The sequence below is a fragment of the Lithobates pipiens genome, unplaced genomic scaffold, assembly GCF_037356315.1.
Source record: "Lithobates pipiens isolate NorthernLeopardFrog02 unplaced genomic scaffold, aLitPip1_a1.2 Scaffold_35, whole genome shotgun sequence".
Classification (NCBI taxonomy): domain Eukaryota; kingdom Metazoa; phylum Chordata; class Amphibia; order Anura; family Ranidae; genus Lithobates; species Lithobates pipiens.
In genome coordinates, this window is record NW_027507811.1 from 19752966 (window position 1) to 19767995 (window position 15030).

The 15030-nt window shown below is 46.7% G+C and overlaps 2 protein-coding genes across 2 annotated transcripts in view; one reads left to right on the forward strand and one right to left on the reverse strand.

The window, feature by feature from the left end:
- Positions 1-15030, forward strand: part of LOC143955192 (uncharacterized) — a 422346-nt gene that overhangs the window by 290146 nt on the left and 117170 nt on the right.
- The window catches only part of LOC143955406 (uncharacterized), a 36992-nt gene that overhangs the window by 6915 nt on the left and 15047 nt on the right, over positions 1-15030 (reverse strand). The window lies entirely within an intron of this gene.

Sequence of the window (15030 nt, forward strand, 5' to 3'; positions counted from 1 at the left end):
GAATCCCCATTGATATGGGATATCGGCTGCCCTCATCAATTCCGTAAGCGGTTTTAATCGCCTCCTTCTTCCTAGTGTCTCCACCGCTAAGTCGGAATAAATCTGAAATTCTGCGCCCCCCGTAGACCACCCCTGGCACTGTTCTAACTCTTCTCATTACCTGCATTTTTTTCTTCTATGTAGTGAAATCTCACTATGACATCTCGCGGGGCTTCTGATCTTAATCCAAAGGATCGTGTCATTCTGTGTATTTATTTATTTGTATTCTATCTATTTTCAGTGGGGCTGTAGCTTCCTTGTCTAATAGGGGGTTGAATATCTGTTGGGCTATCTCTCTAAGAGCTGAACTGTTATGTGTCTCGGGGAGTCCTTTTACTTGTAGGTTATTTCTTCTACTTCTATTCTCCTGGTCTTCTAGCCTATACCTGATTGTTCTATTTCCCTTCCGGAGAGCTGTTACCTGCTCTAGTATTTCATCTATCCTTTGCTCATGGGCCTCTACTCTATTTTTTATCTCCTCCACTCTCCCCAGAACCAGGCCAATATCAGCCCTTATTGCCGCAATATCTGCTTTTAGAGAGGTTTCCATTCTCGAAAAACATCTCCGAAAGAATCTCTCTAATTTGTGGGGCTTGTTCTAGGTGTAGGGTTTCCACATGACCTTCCAGAGCCAATTCTCCTTTCTCCATGCTTACTCTCCCCCCCACCCCCTTTTCCTTGTGGTCCCTTCTGCCTTATATCACTGATTTGTGAATTTGCACCATTTTTTTTTTAACTCAGTTGACTTTGTGGCGGGGTTCTTCACCCCCTACTCTTCCCCCTTCTGTATACTTGGTCCAGAGCGGAGTGATTTTTCAACCCTAGGGCTCCCGGCCTCTTCTCTTAGCCCTTGTACACACGGTCGGAGAATCCGTTGGAATGTGTCCTATCGGACCGTGTTGTCGGATAATCCGACTGTGTGTGGTATGCATCGGACTGATTCCATCGGAATATCCGTCGGACCCAATTTTCCAACTTGTTGGAAATATTTCCCGACCAACTGGGCCTAATCGGACATACTCCGATCATGTGTAGAGAATTTTGATCGGACCAAGTGCCACGCATGCTCAGATCAAATTCCTACATCAAAGCTATTGGTTACTAGCCTGAATGTAGTCCCATCGTAACGAAATTATGTCATCACGTTCTGAAAGATCGGATTTTTCGACAACTTTGTCCGACCGTGTGTATGCAACAGTTTCGGACAAGATCCGACGGACAAAATCCGACGGATTTGGTTGTCGAAATCTCCGACCGTGTGTACAGGGGCTTATTCTAGAGTTTGCGGCCATGTACTTTTGAATTTCCGACCAGGCTTGCAGCTGGGGTGATTGGTCTATTTGTTTTGCCTGTTTTCCCTCTCATGTTGATGAGACAGGACACCCCTCACTCTACAAAAATGTCACCAGAGTGTTACCAAATCTTTATTCCAGGCGTAACGATTTCCCAACTTACACCCCCGCTAACCCTGCCCTGGTCTGTTTTGACATCCCTCCCATACCACTTAACCCCCTTACCCCTCGAGCACCCACCACAATGTTATTCAATTTAATAAACAATGCACGATACTCTACTAACGAAATTTCACTAATATTCGCTACTATTTCCTAGGGGTAACAAAGCAGGGAAAAAAAAAAAAAGAAAAGGAGAGAGGTTTATTGTTATTCCGTTACAGACAGTTCCTCTATATTGGCTCATCAGACGATGTTCACACTCATATATCCTCAGTTACTGTTGCTTAACACCGGAGTGTACTGGGCGGGGAATTTTTATAGAGGTCTCGCTAGTTCCGTCTTTCTACATTAATACACATTGCTGATATACAAGAATTGTGTCAATCATCTTTTAAGCAGTGAATGTCCTCAGATAGCATCAATCCTCCTTCCTCCAGCAGAAACGTTTGCGTCAACACCGGAAATTCCTCCAACAGCCACTATTCGGAGCAAAACACAACCCCCCCCCGCAGCTTTATTTGTATATATTACTGTCTCTTAACAATCAAGATGAGCCAAACTTCCAGCACCATTTTTTCCCCCAACAGCACTTATAGATATAGCAGCAGTTATAGATAACATTTGCCAGGAGTGATAATGTCCTTAAAATATCCCCATTCAGCTCCACGTACTTATTCCAGGAGTAGGAGGAAGGTGGGGGGGGGTACGATCTCCAAGTTACCTAAGGGCTTATCCCCCTATCTGAGATAGCGTCCATGCGACCCTCTAGTCAGCAATAACCCCCACAGCATCCCTGCCAGACTGCTTGCCTTACCGCCGCCTCGAGACCCTGGATCAGCTGGCTCACATCTGTGCTCAGATATACGTATGCTCAAGCCTTCTCAGCTGGCAGGAGCACAATAGTGGGCTCGTGTGATGGCGTATGGCAATGTCTTGAAAGAGGCTGCGAGTAGATCCAGGCGGCCGGCCAGCTATCATGTGCTGGGGCTGTGGCTGTGATGGTTGGCCGGCTAGCGTGCGATGGGGCTACAGCTCTTTTCCGGTCCCCCCGCTCTTCTCCGGTCCACCCCCCTGCTCTTCTCCGGTCCCCCCCTGTGCTCTGCTCCGGTCCCCCCCCCTGTGCTCTGCTCCGGTCCCCCCCCTGTGCTCTGCTCCGGTCCCCCCCCTGTGCTCTGCTCCGGTCCCCCCCCGTGCTCTGCTCCAGTTCCCCCCCCCCGTGCTCTGCTCCGGTCCCCCCCCTGTGCTCTGCTCCAGTTCCCCCCCCGTGCTCTGCTCCAGTTCCCCCCCCGTGCTCTGCTCCAGTCCCCCCCCCGTGCTCTGCTCCAGTCCCCCCCCCATGCTCTTCTCCAGTTTCCCCCCATGCTCTGCTCCAGTCCCCCCCCCCCATGCTCTTCTCCAGTTTCCCCCCATGCTCTTCTCCAGTTTCCCCCCCGTGCTCTTCTCCAGTTTCCCCCCCGTGCTCTTCTCCAGTTTCCCCCCCCCCCCGTGCTCTTCTCCAGTTTCCCCCCCCCCCGTGCTCTTCTCCAGTTTCCCCCCCCCCCGTGCTCTTCTCCAGTTCCCCCCCCCCGTGCTCTTCTCCAGTTCCCCCCCCCCCGTGCTCTTCTCCAGTTCCCCCCCCCCGTGCTCTTCTCCAGTTCCCCCCCCCCCGTGCTCTTCTCCAGTTCCCCCCCCCCCGTGCTCTTCTCCAGTTCCCCCCCCCCCGTGCTCTTCTCCAGTTCCCCCCCCCCCCCGTGCTCTTCTCCAGTTCCCCCCCCCCCCGTGCTCTTCTCCAGTTTCCCCCCCCCGTTCTCTTCTCCAGTTTCCCCCCGTGCTCTTCTCCAGTACCCCCCCGTGCTCTTCTCCAGTACCCCCCCGTGCTCTTCTCCAGTCCCCCCCCGTGCTCTTCTCCAGTCCCCCCCCGTGCTCTTCTCCAGTCCCCCCCCGTGCTCTTCTCCAGTCCCCCCCCGTGCTCTTCTCCAGTCCCCCCCCGTGCTCTTCTCCAGTACCCCCCCGTGCTCTTCTCCAGTACCCCCCCGTGCTCTTCTCCAGTACCCCCCCGTGCTCTTCTCCAGTACCCCCACGTGCTCTTCTCCAGTCCCCCCCCCGTGCTCTTCTCCAGTCCCCCCCCCCGTGCTCTTCTCCAGTCCCCCCCCTGTGCTCTTCTCCAGTCCCCCCCTGTGCTCTTCTCCAGCCCCCCCCCGTGCTCTTCTCCAGCCCCCCCCCCCGTGCTCTTCTCCAGCCCCCCCCCCCCCGTGCTCTTCTCCAGCCCCCCCCCCGTGCTTTTCTCCAGCCCCCCTTTCTATAGTGCCAATGCATTTCTCTGGTTCCCCTCCCCCTTGTGCTTTTCTCCAGTTCCCTGCACTGTCTCCTGGTCCCCCTTCTGCTCCCGCAGCTCTGCCAGGTTCCCCCCTCCCCATAGCTGCTGCAGGGGATATGTCAGGATGGAGAGCAACTATTTTCCTGGCCCTTCCCTTGCCTGAAATGACAAGGTACAGATCACTTACTCTGTCCATTCCTAACTATAGCGTAGTAAACTGTTTACTTTGCTTCAGTCTGTTAACGAACAGGAAGCCTCTGTACAGAGCTATTCTTGTCCATTCAATCTGTGCAGCTGAGGATGCAAAGAAGAAGATTGAGGGCTGTGTCCTCAATCTCCTTTCTCTGTCTCAAATGTGAGATGTCAGGCGTCTGCTATCCCTGATATCTCACCAACGCCCCCTAATGGGCTTCCTAAAATAATAATAAAACTACTGACACCAGTGAAGGAACTACCAGGGTCGCAAAGATTGCACTTACAATCAGGCCCTGGCGTTCTGCCACTGGGCTCAGAGGTAAGGGCCCCCAGCTAGGGATCAGGGGGCCCTCCATGGTTTCTTGCACCAGGGACATGAAGATTCTAATTACCTCTTTGCTCCAAGCTGGTGTTCTCACACTACCACTCAACGTCTCATCCCACTCTCTTCTCTCCCTGACACTGCTCCTCTCTGCACCCAATTTCCATCATCGCCTTCTATTTAGCGCAGTTCATGTAATAGTAATAATATACATTGATTTCCTAATTTCTCAGAGCTTTCTGTTCATTTACTGTCCAGTGCAGCTGAGGCTGCAGAGAAAAGGACCAGGGGAATCTGTCCCTTTCTCTGTCTCAATAGTGAGACAGTTTAGACCCCTAATATTTCACCATAGGCCAAAATGAATGCTGTTAAAAACAAAAAAAAAAAAAAAACAAAAAAAAAAAAAAAATATTATATATATATATATATATATATATATATATATATATATATATATATATATACACACACATACACACACACACACACACACACACACATAAAGGGTTTGTTTACGCTTCTGAAAAGCGATCGGCATTCGCATTGCTTTTCAGAGAGCATTTGGCAGGTGAGAAAAAGGTGTTGTATCGACTCTTCACCACCTGCTTTAACCACTTCCACCCTCACATTAGCATGCTGCAACTGTGTGCATTGCGGGGCACTTGCAGAGCAGCTCCATTCACTTGAATGGGTGACATTCAACAGAGGGCATAATTCATGACACATCTGTGAAGTAAAGCATTGTGGATACAGTATGTTTACACCCACAGGTGCTGCCTCCGTAGCTAAAGGGGGGTAGTGGTAGAGGCACACAGGAGAGGCCAGATCTTCTCCCTAAATGTCCCTCATTCTCAACTTCAAAAGTTGGGAGGCATGTTTAGGATGTATCCGGTCTAAAAACCAGAGGCTCTGGATGGACAGTTGGATAAATGGTTCTATATTTAGGATGTATCCGGTCTATAAACCAGAGGCTCTGGATGGACAGTTGGATAAATGGTTCTATATTTAGGATGTATCCGGTCTATAAACCAGAGGCTCTGGATGAACAGTTGGATAAATGGTTCTATATTTAGGATGTATCCGGTCTATAAACCAGAGGCTCTGGATGAACAGTTGGATAAATGGTTCTATATTTAGGATGTATCCGGTCTAAAAACCAGAGGCTCTGGATGGACAGTTGGATAAATGGTTCTATATTTAGGATGTAACCGGTCTATAAACCAGAGGCTTACAATCTAAGGTCCCTAACTCACATTCATACATACTAGGGACAATTTTAGACAGGATCCAATTCACCTACCAGCATGTCTTTGGATTGTGGGAGGAAACCAGAGTACCCACAGGAAACCCACACAGGCACAGGGAGAACATGCAAACTACAGGCAGGTAGTGTTGTGGTGTGGTTGGGATTTGAACCAGTGACCATTCTTACAGCTAGGTTAAAGTGCTACCCACTACGTGTGTGTGTGTGTGTGTGTGTGTGTGTGTGTGTGTGTGTGTGTGTGTGTGTGTGTGTGTGTGTGTGTGTGTGTGTGTGTGTGTGTGTGTGTGTGTGTGTGTGTGTGTGTGTGTGTGTGTGTGTGTGTGTGTGTGTGTGTGTGTGTGTGTGTGTGTGTGTGTGTGTGTGTGTGTGTGTGTGTGTGTGTGTGTGTGTGTGTGTGTGTGTGTGTGTGTGTGTGTGTGTGTGTGTGTGTGTGTGTGTGTGTGTGTGTGTGTGTGTGTGTGTGTGTGTGTGTGTGTGTGTGTGTGTGTGTGTGTGTGTGTGTGTGTGTGTGTGTGTGTGTGTGTGTGTGTGTGTGTGTGTGTGTGTGTGTGTGTGTGTGTGTGTGTGTGTGTGTGTGTGTGTGTGTGTGTGTGTGTGTGTGTGTGTGTGTGTGTGTGTGTGTGTGTGTGTGTGTGTGTGTGTGTGTGTGTGTGTGTGTATTTTAGAATCTGTTGCAGATATAAAACATCACAGTGACTATGGAAAAAGAGGACGGACATGACGGGGAGTTACTGGGTGTAAATATAAAATCACATCTTATTACCTCCTCTGCAGGATATCATCCTTTTTCCTCCAAACTTTCTTCTCTCTGAAAACCACCTGTCTGTAGATGAAATCACTTCCTGTCTTTATCTTCCATCACTTTCTGTCTGTAGATTACATCACTTCCTGTCTTTATCTTCTATTACTTCCTGTCTGTAGATTACATCACTTCCTGTCTTTATCTTCTATCACTTCCTGTCTGTATCTCCTATCACTTCCTGTCTCTGCATCCCAATGACAATAAGTGAGGTCCCCATTTTGTGGCGAAAATACATACTGCAGCCTGTGTCTTTATATACTTTGAAAGCTACTTCATGGATTGTTCTTCAGTTTTGGTGCCTGACCACCTGCCATATTGCTGTTATATTATATATATATAACAAGGCACCTGACTCCTGAAGGTTGGGGTTGTAGAGGAATGGTCTCCCCTTTGCACTGCTGATGGGAATCCTCTATCTAGAGCAGTGATGGAGAACCTCGGCACCCCCGATGTTTTGGAACTTAATTTCCCATGATGCTCCACTACACTGCAGAGTGCATGAGAATCATGGGAAATGTGCAGCAGAGTGCTCCGTGATCACACTGTGTTCATCAGACACGGCAGATCACAGAGCAAGGTACAAGACCCATGTGATCACTGTGACCAATCACAGCCATCACAAATGTGAACTAAAGCTGCATGTTGGAGCCACAACTTTGTTTTCTCTTATACCGATTGGCTCTGAGATACCAGTGATCAGCACAGTACGGTGTCACCAGAGCAGCCAACCAACGTCCCTGATCACTACCAACTCCAGTACAGGATCATCATACCAGTGCAACCGGCAACAGTGTCCCTTATTGCTAGCCACCCCAGTACCAAGTCACCAGACCAGTGCAGCCAATCACAGTGTTCTTGAGCACCGTCACAACTGTTCTTGATTGCCGCTACACCAGTCCCACTGTCACCAGACCAGTGTAAGCCAGCAACAGTGTTCCTGATCACCACAATGGATCTCGGGGCCACCAGACCAGTGTAAGCCAGCAACAGTGTTCCTGATCACCACAATGGATCTCGAGGCCACCAGACCAGTGTAAGCCAGCAACAGTGTTCCTGATCACCACAATGGATCTCGGGGCCACCAGACCAGTGTAAGACAGCAACAGTGTTCCTGATCACCACAATGGATCTCGGGGCCACCAAACCAGTGTAAGCCAGCAACAGTGTTCCTGATCACCACAATGGATCTCGGGGCCACCAGACCAGTGTAAGACAGCAACAGTGTTCCTGATCACCACAATGGATCTCGGGGCCACCAGACCAGTGTAAGCCAGCAACAGTGTTCCTGATCACCACAATGGATCTCGGGGCCACCAGACCAGTGTAAGACAGCAACAGTGTTCCTGATCATCACAATGGATCTCGGGGCCACCAGACCAGTGTAAGCCAGCAACAGTGTTCCTGATCACTGTTAGGTTGCTCGACTTCTGTAAGTAACCCCTGGTAGCCTAGGCTAGGATTGAAGAGCGGAGGTCCCTTTCACCGGTGGACAAAACATTACACATACACTGTTGTACGTGAATAATGAATGTGCCTATTGAAGCACACACAACAATTTTATTTAGTTTGAACAGAAGGACAGCCCTGTGGTTTAACCAATCAGGGACTGCCACATAAAATATGCAAGATAGTATATTTTACTACGTCATCATGGTTTTTTTGTACAAGCAATTTCTGCCTAGTAACAAAAAGCTAAATATATACATTTTTATACAGTTTAAAATGTTTCTTAAGTCTGGTGCAAGACAGGCCTGTGGTTTTAACACCATGGAGTTACTTCTGCTCTCAAAAAGGGAAGTAGCTTAACCGCATCCATCTGTTCTAAACAGATATCTAACCTTGTGATAAAATACCTTGTACAAGCAAAAAACACATATGACCTTAAGCAATAGGTTTCTATGTCATGCTAACAGTAATTTTCCAATACCCAAAATGGATGTCTTCTAACAAGATGGTTCCCTCATTTACCTTATAATCCTTCCTTTGATCATTCTGTGATTTACATAATGATCATTCCTTTTCTAATTTAATAGCACAGGCTTCATACTCCGAACCCTTGTGCTCTTGGTTTCTATACCATACCGTTGGATCCTTAACAATGGAAGTGAGTTTCAGATCCTTCGGAGCGACCGTGTTTCCCTTTTTACATAAACATTTGATTATCTTATAACAGGCATATAAAAATAGAATGAAGAGAATCACAGTGACAATTGTCATGGCAGCATTTCGGAGCCAAGATATTAATCCCCCAAAACTAAAACTGCTCGAGAAGGGATCCCAGTTTTTTCCTATGTTCCTTGCCTCTTTCTGTAGTTTATTTACCTCTTCCCTGTGTTGGGCAATAACGTCATAGTAGTCTGGGACTTCGATGCTGGTATTATGAATCCAGGTACAGCACTCATAATCCTCAGTAGTCTCACAGAGGCCAGTAAGGGCTGCACTCATACTTTCTATAGCCAACTCATGTAGTTCTAGTTGCTTCCTAATTGCCCTAGTTTCTAGATTTAGTTTGGTTATGTCATCAGAATTTTCCTCCAGAATCTCATCAATTATGCCAGTGTAATTATTTAATCTTTTCATTAGGTCAATTCCCCACCCTGTCCAGGAAGGGAACCATGCCCAGGCCATATCTTTTTCTAAAAACAATTCTCGTTTATTACGGTGTCTAAGGGGATATCTAGGATGCATGCTGGCTTCAAGGAGGTGACTTCCCTTGTTATCCCCTAATACCCCCATAATAGGAACCAGGGCTGCAAGGTAACACCACCCCTGGGGTTTGGTTGGGATCCAGGGGTGACAGAGTTTGCCGCAGCATATATATATGGTATTTCCTAGAGCTAGGGGTCGTTTATGGAACACGTTCCTAAGAGTATCAGAAAGGCCAGAGAGCACCAGAATTGACATTAATTGGTGTATTGTAGTCTTGGTACTGGAGCTAAGAAAGTCTAAAAAGGTGGCATTTAGGGTGGGATCTGAAGTATGGAAGAAAGAAGGACTGTTAAATGATGTCATTGAAATGTTAAGTTTTGCTTGTTTGCAAACCTCGGCTCCATCTGTGGTGTTTCCCAGTCGGAAACACCAGTCTGGGAAGTGGCTTCTACCTATAATTTGGAAAGTGAGGGTTTTATTTGGAAGGGTCCTAGTAACATTCGTTAGGACGATAGGGGGTGTTCCATTAAGGAGGGGGGTAAAATTCAAGGGGACTGCCATGAGAGGGATTCTAGCTGTACTGGGATGTAGCTTGCTGCAAATCCAGCATTTCTCAAAACCAGATTTTTGAGCATAGCTATATTTGAATTTTAGTAGTAACATCTTGTTAGTCAGTCCCTTAGGTGACTCATTAACGGGTACAATACTTCTACTATGTCTTTGGCCGGGGGTATTATTCATCTTAGGTGGTCCACATATCCCTTTTAATAGACCTAAATCTTCTGGATGATATATACAGTTGGCTATAAACCATGTGGGCAGGAATACAAATAGTACCAGACTACCCCAAAGGCATACAGCCTTCCCTGACACTGATGGAGAAAGCATCTTTGTTTTTTTAAAGTTCTGATTATTTGTTATCTAAGAGTTCTGTTCTTCTTCTTCGTTTCTCATCCCGGCAGTTGTTGGCTCTGTTTTGTCCTTTTGAGGGGGTGTGGGATCTTCCAGGGAAATTTGTTCTATGCCTCTCTGAACTTCTTGTAGATCTTGTTCTTGGGAGTTGCTGCTCTGTCACTGCCAGGGGCTCTGGAGTCGAGGGAAGCTGGGGACACTTTTTAAGACGGCTGGCGTGGATCCAGGTGTTTCCTAGGTCTGTTAACACTGCGGTCCTGGATACCTTTTCCACCTTCCATGGTCCTGAGAAAGCCGGTCCGATACTCTTTCTTTGTGCTAATTGTTTGATCAGCACTTTATCCCCAGGAATGAAGGGATGCGTTGGTTCTGTGGGAAGAGGGAAAAAAGGTGACAGAAACGTGTTCGTTCATTTCATGAAGCATACTTACCAGGTTTTTCACGTACATTTCCTGTTGGGAATAAATGTCAATATCAGTGTCTTGGTCTAATGGGGGTAATTCTATGTTTGCGGGGATTCCCATGAGGACCTCAAAGGGTGATAGTTTTGTTCTTGCATGTGGTGTGGTCCTAATTTGGAACAATACAGCAGGCAGATGGTCAAGCCATCCTTTCAACGTGCCTCCTGTGGCCTTTTTTAGTTTATCTTTGATATTCCTATTCATTCTTTCCACTACTCCTGCACTTTGTGGGTGATAAAGGATTTCATATATATATATTGATCAAAGGGGCAGCCCCTATATGTCCTGGACCATGGAGATATGAGAGTGCAGCCCCTATATGTCTCTTCCCCTCTTTTGACCAAAGACCTTCAGGGTCTTTGGTCAATCCTTCCTTTGTCCAAAAATGGACATCATCTTCTGTGGCCATTGATTGCATCTGTGCTATGACAGTTTTAAAGTTAGGTGCTGCGAAGTGTTCCTTGAAAAACATTGTTGTGGGGGCAGGTGGGTTAGGGGAAAAGGCAGCAGCTCTTTTAGCTTCTCTGTCAGCAAGAGCATTCCCTTTTGAAACACGACTGCTGTCAGAGGAGTGTGCCTTTACTTTAATTATGGCTACCTTTTTTGGAAGAAGAATGGCTTGGAGGAGAGCACTAATCTGTGTGGAGTTGGCAATTATTTTGTTGTCTGCTGTTTTAAAACCTCTATTGGCCCATATCACACCAAAATCATGCACCACTCCAAAAGCATATCTACTGTCTGTGTAGACGTTCACCTCTTTACCGGTGAATAGAATGCAGGCCCTAGTGAGGGCTTCTAACTCTGCTACCTGGGCTGAAGAAGGAGGTAATGATTTTGCCTCCAGTACGATGTCTGGTAGTTGAACAACTGCATAACCGGTTAAAAAGGTGGAGTCAGAGGGACGTGAGCAGCTACCGTCAACGAAAACATCCTCTGCACCTGAGATAGGGGTGTCAGTGAGATCCGGTCTGGGACTGGTAATAGCAGCAACCTTTTCCGAACAGTCATGTATGTCTGGGTCATGTGGTAAACGCAACATGGAATGCAAAAGGCGCACAGCGGGGTTGCTGGCAGGCACATATTTGAGTGTGAGGTTATCAGTGTTCATCAGTGTTATCTCATAACCACTAAGTCTTTGCGAGGTCATATGTTGGGTATTCATGTTCTGAATAAGATGCGTGACTGAATGAGTGGTATAGAGAGTCAATGGGTGACCTAGCACTAATTTGTTTGCATCTTGTACAGCCATTGCACAGGCAGCAAGATTTTGGAGACAGAATGGCATTCCCTGTACTTGGATGGGGAGTTTTTTTTTTTAGATAGGTAGGAGACAGGGCGGTAGCCTGTTCCATGCTGTTGTGTTAGCACGGCGGCAAAAGAGGTCCCCGAGACTACACAGTATAGTTGAAAAGCTTTACCATAGTCTACCAACCCTAGGGCGGGAGCATTTGACAGACTGTTTAATAGAGCTTGAAAAGCTTGTAGTCTGTCTTCAGTCCAATCTATTAATTTAGGGGCTGTCGAGCCAGTAGCCTCTCTTAGGATACTATCATAATGAGAACAGTCAGGGATCCATTGGCGGCAATATACAATTGCACCCAAAAATGAGAGTAGGGCGGCCTTGTCTTTTGGCGGACTGAGAGCTTGTAGGGCTGCGGCACGTTTAGGTGACACCAGCCTTGTTCCTTCTCTAAGGATACAACCTAAGTATTCAACCTGGGACTGGCACCATTGCACCTTCTTCCTGGAGGCGAGGTGTCCAGCTCGGGCTAAGTGTCCCAACAGTGATGTTGAATCGACCGCACAGTCTTCAGCAGTTCGACTGCACAGGAGCAAGTCGTCCACATACTGTATCAGTACCGACCCTCGCTCAGATGTCCAAGACTTGACAGTCTCGTTGAGTACCATAGAGAAGGCGGCTGGACTGTCTACATACCCTTGCCAGGTTAGTTGGCCCCCGGCCCAGGAGAAAGCAAACATAGGTTGGGCTTCCTCTGCAATGGGAATGCTAAAGAAAGCATTCGCTAAATCAATTACTGTGTAGCATAGAGAGTCTGCCGGTATGCATGAAAAAATAAGTGATGTCTGAGACTAGGGGTGGGAGGGGAATCACTTGTTTGTTTACTGCTCTGAGGTCTTGGACGAGTCTCCACTCGCCACTGGCCTTCTTTACAGGGTAAATGGGCGTGTTCCAGGGACTGATGATTGGTCTCAGGATACCTTTTGATATGTAATCATTAATTTGAGGGGAGATGCCTTTGACTTTCTCTGGGGGTAGGGGATACTGTTTTTGATATTGTATCCCTGCATCTGACCGCATTTGGGGTGCATATGGTGTGCAATTAATAAAGCCCACACTACCTTTGTTTTCTGCCCAAATTGAGTGATGGTCAAGGGAGGAAGGTATCATTAGAAAGAAACTCCTGTGTGCATGTCTTTTTGGGAACCCTCTGTGTGCATGTCGCTTAGGGCCATGTAAGTCACATAATGGTGAACTAGCGGTAAGGGAACCTTCTTTATTAAACTTAATGGTAATACACAGTTGTGCCAAGAGGTCCCGTCCCATAAGGGGCACAGGGCATGAGGACAAGACGGCAAAAGTTTGGGTACATAATTTCTGTCCTTCTGGAGTGGCTACAGTCAGTGGTGGAGTGATGGGATGGGTGACAGGTGTCCCATTAATACCAACAGAGTTTCCCTCGGTGCATTATTTGTGGCTGTGTAGGATATTGGGGTAGTGGTTGACGAGGGTTCTGGTATGGCAGATAACGGGGATACTGTGGGCGGGTCTGGGGGTTAAATCCCCTGCCTCTGCCTCTTGCTCTAATCTGTCCAGTCCTATAAGGGCACTGGGATTTCCAATGTCCTTGCTGTCCACAATTGCCTATATTTTCCAAGGCATTTGTTCCATGCACAGAAACAATCCTTCATGTATTGTGGGTCAGCCCCTTTGCAGGGAGGATAAGAATGCTTATGTACCTGACAAATTTTACTGACTTCTTGCCAGTCTTCCTCTGAACAAGGACCTTGGGGTCCTGGGTCATGTATCCCCAATTGCTGACACCTTTCTCGGACTTGTGTCCAAAATGGTTCTACCTGGGGGCCAGGGATCATATTACTGACAAATTCATAGGGTGATGGGGTGGCCATAGCTTGGGTTGCTGCAGTATTCCCCATCTAGTAGTCTGGGCAGTGTGTGTCTAGTGGCAGGACACAGGTGATAACACCCGGTTTGTCCAACAATCCGGTCTCTGGTCTGGGAGTAGGATCCCTGATCTTTTTTGGGGCAGATGGACTTATATAAAAACTATGAAGATTCACCCTTAATATATGATAAAGGGTAAATTTTTCCTGGTGGCGGGATATACCCCTCTTACACCAAGTCTGCAAGAGAACCCCCCTGGTCTGGTGGTCAGTAAAATCCACTTGTCATCTATTCTTAGGAAGAGTAGACCTAACGTGCAATGGGGGCAGGCGGATGCTATGTCACTACAAGAGGGCTCCTCATATTCTGCACTCATTTAAACAACAACAATTATTTTCCTTATACTCTATATTAAAACTTATACTCTATATACTTACACGTGTACCTAGAGAGAAACAGACATATTCTTAATATACTTTAAGACATGAAATAACCGTATTGCAATACATTTATCAATTTATAGTGCACTTTTTTTTAAAAAAAAAATTTTTTTTTTTTTTTCAAATGGGCGTCCACTCCACCAATCCCTTTGTCACGGGCGTAATCTACTACTTCCCGTGTTAAAAATACTATCACCAATAGTTTTAAGTCAGACCAACCTAGTCGGACTCCCCTAAACCTATAAATTCCTTGCGAGCCCTTTTAACCTCCCGAGGGACCAGCCTAGTTCCTCGCGAAGGCACAGTTACTTCTTTTAATTTTAAACTAAGTTCGTAGCGGCCGCCCGGACAGAGTAAGTGTTTACACCATTCACCAATCAGGTAAAAAAGAGTAAAGTGACTTACCTGTCGCAAGACGAGACGAACCCCACTTTGCTGGTACCAAAACTGTTAGGTTGCTCGACTTCTGTAAGTAACCCCTGGTAGCCTAGGCTAGGATTGAAGAGCGGAGGTCCCTTTCACCGGTGGACAAAACATTACACATACACTGTTGTACGTGAATAATGAATGTGCCTATTGAAGCACACACAACAATTTTATTTAGTTTGAACAGAAGGACAGCCCTGTGGTTTAACCAATCAGGGACTGCCACATAAAATATGCAAGATAGTATATTTTACTACGTCATCATGGTTTTTTTGTACAAGCAATTTCTGCCTAGTAACAAAAAGCTAAATATATACATTTTTATACAGTTTAAAATGTTTCTTAAGTCTGGTGCAAGACAGGCCTGTGGTTTTAACACCATGGAGTTACTTCTGCTCTCAAAAAGGGAAGTAGCTTAACCGCATCCATCTGTTCTAAACAGATATCTAACCTTGTGATAAAATACCTTGTACAAGCAAAAAACACATATGACCTTAAGCAATAGGTTTCTATGTCATGCTAACAGTAATTTTCCAATACCCAAAATGGATGTCTTCTAACAAGATGGTTCCCTCATTTACCTTATAATCACCACAATGGATCTCGGGGCCACCAGACCAGTGTA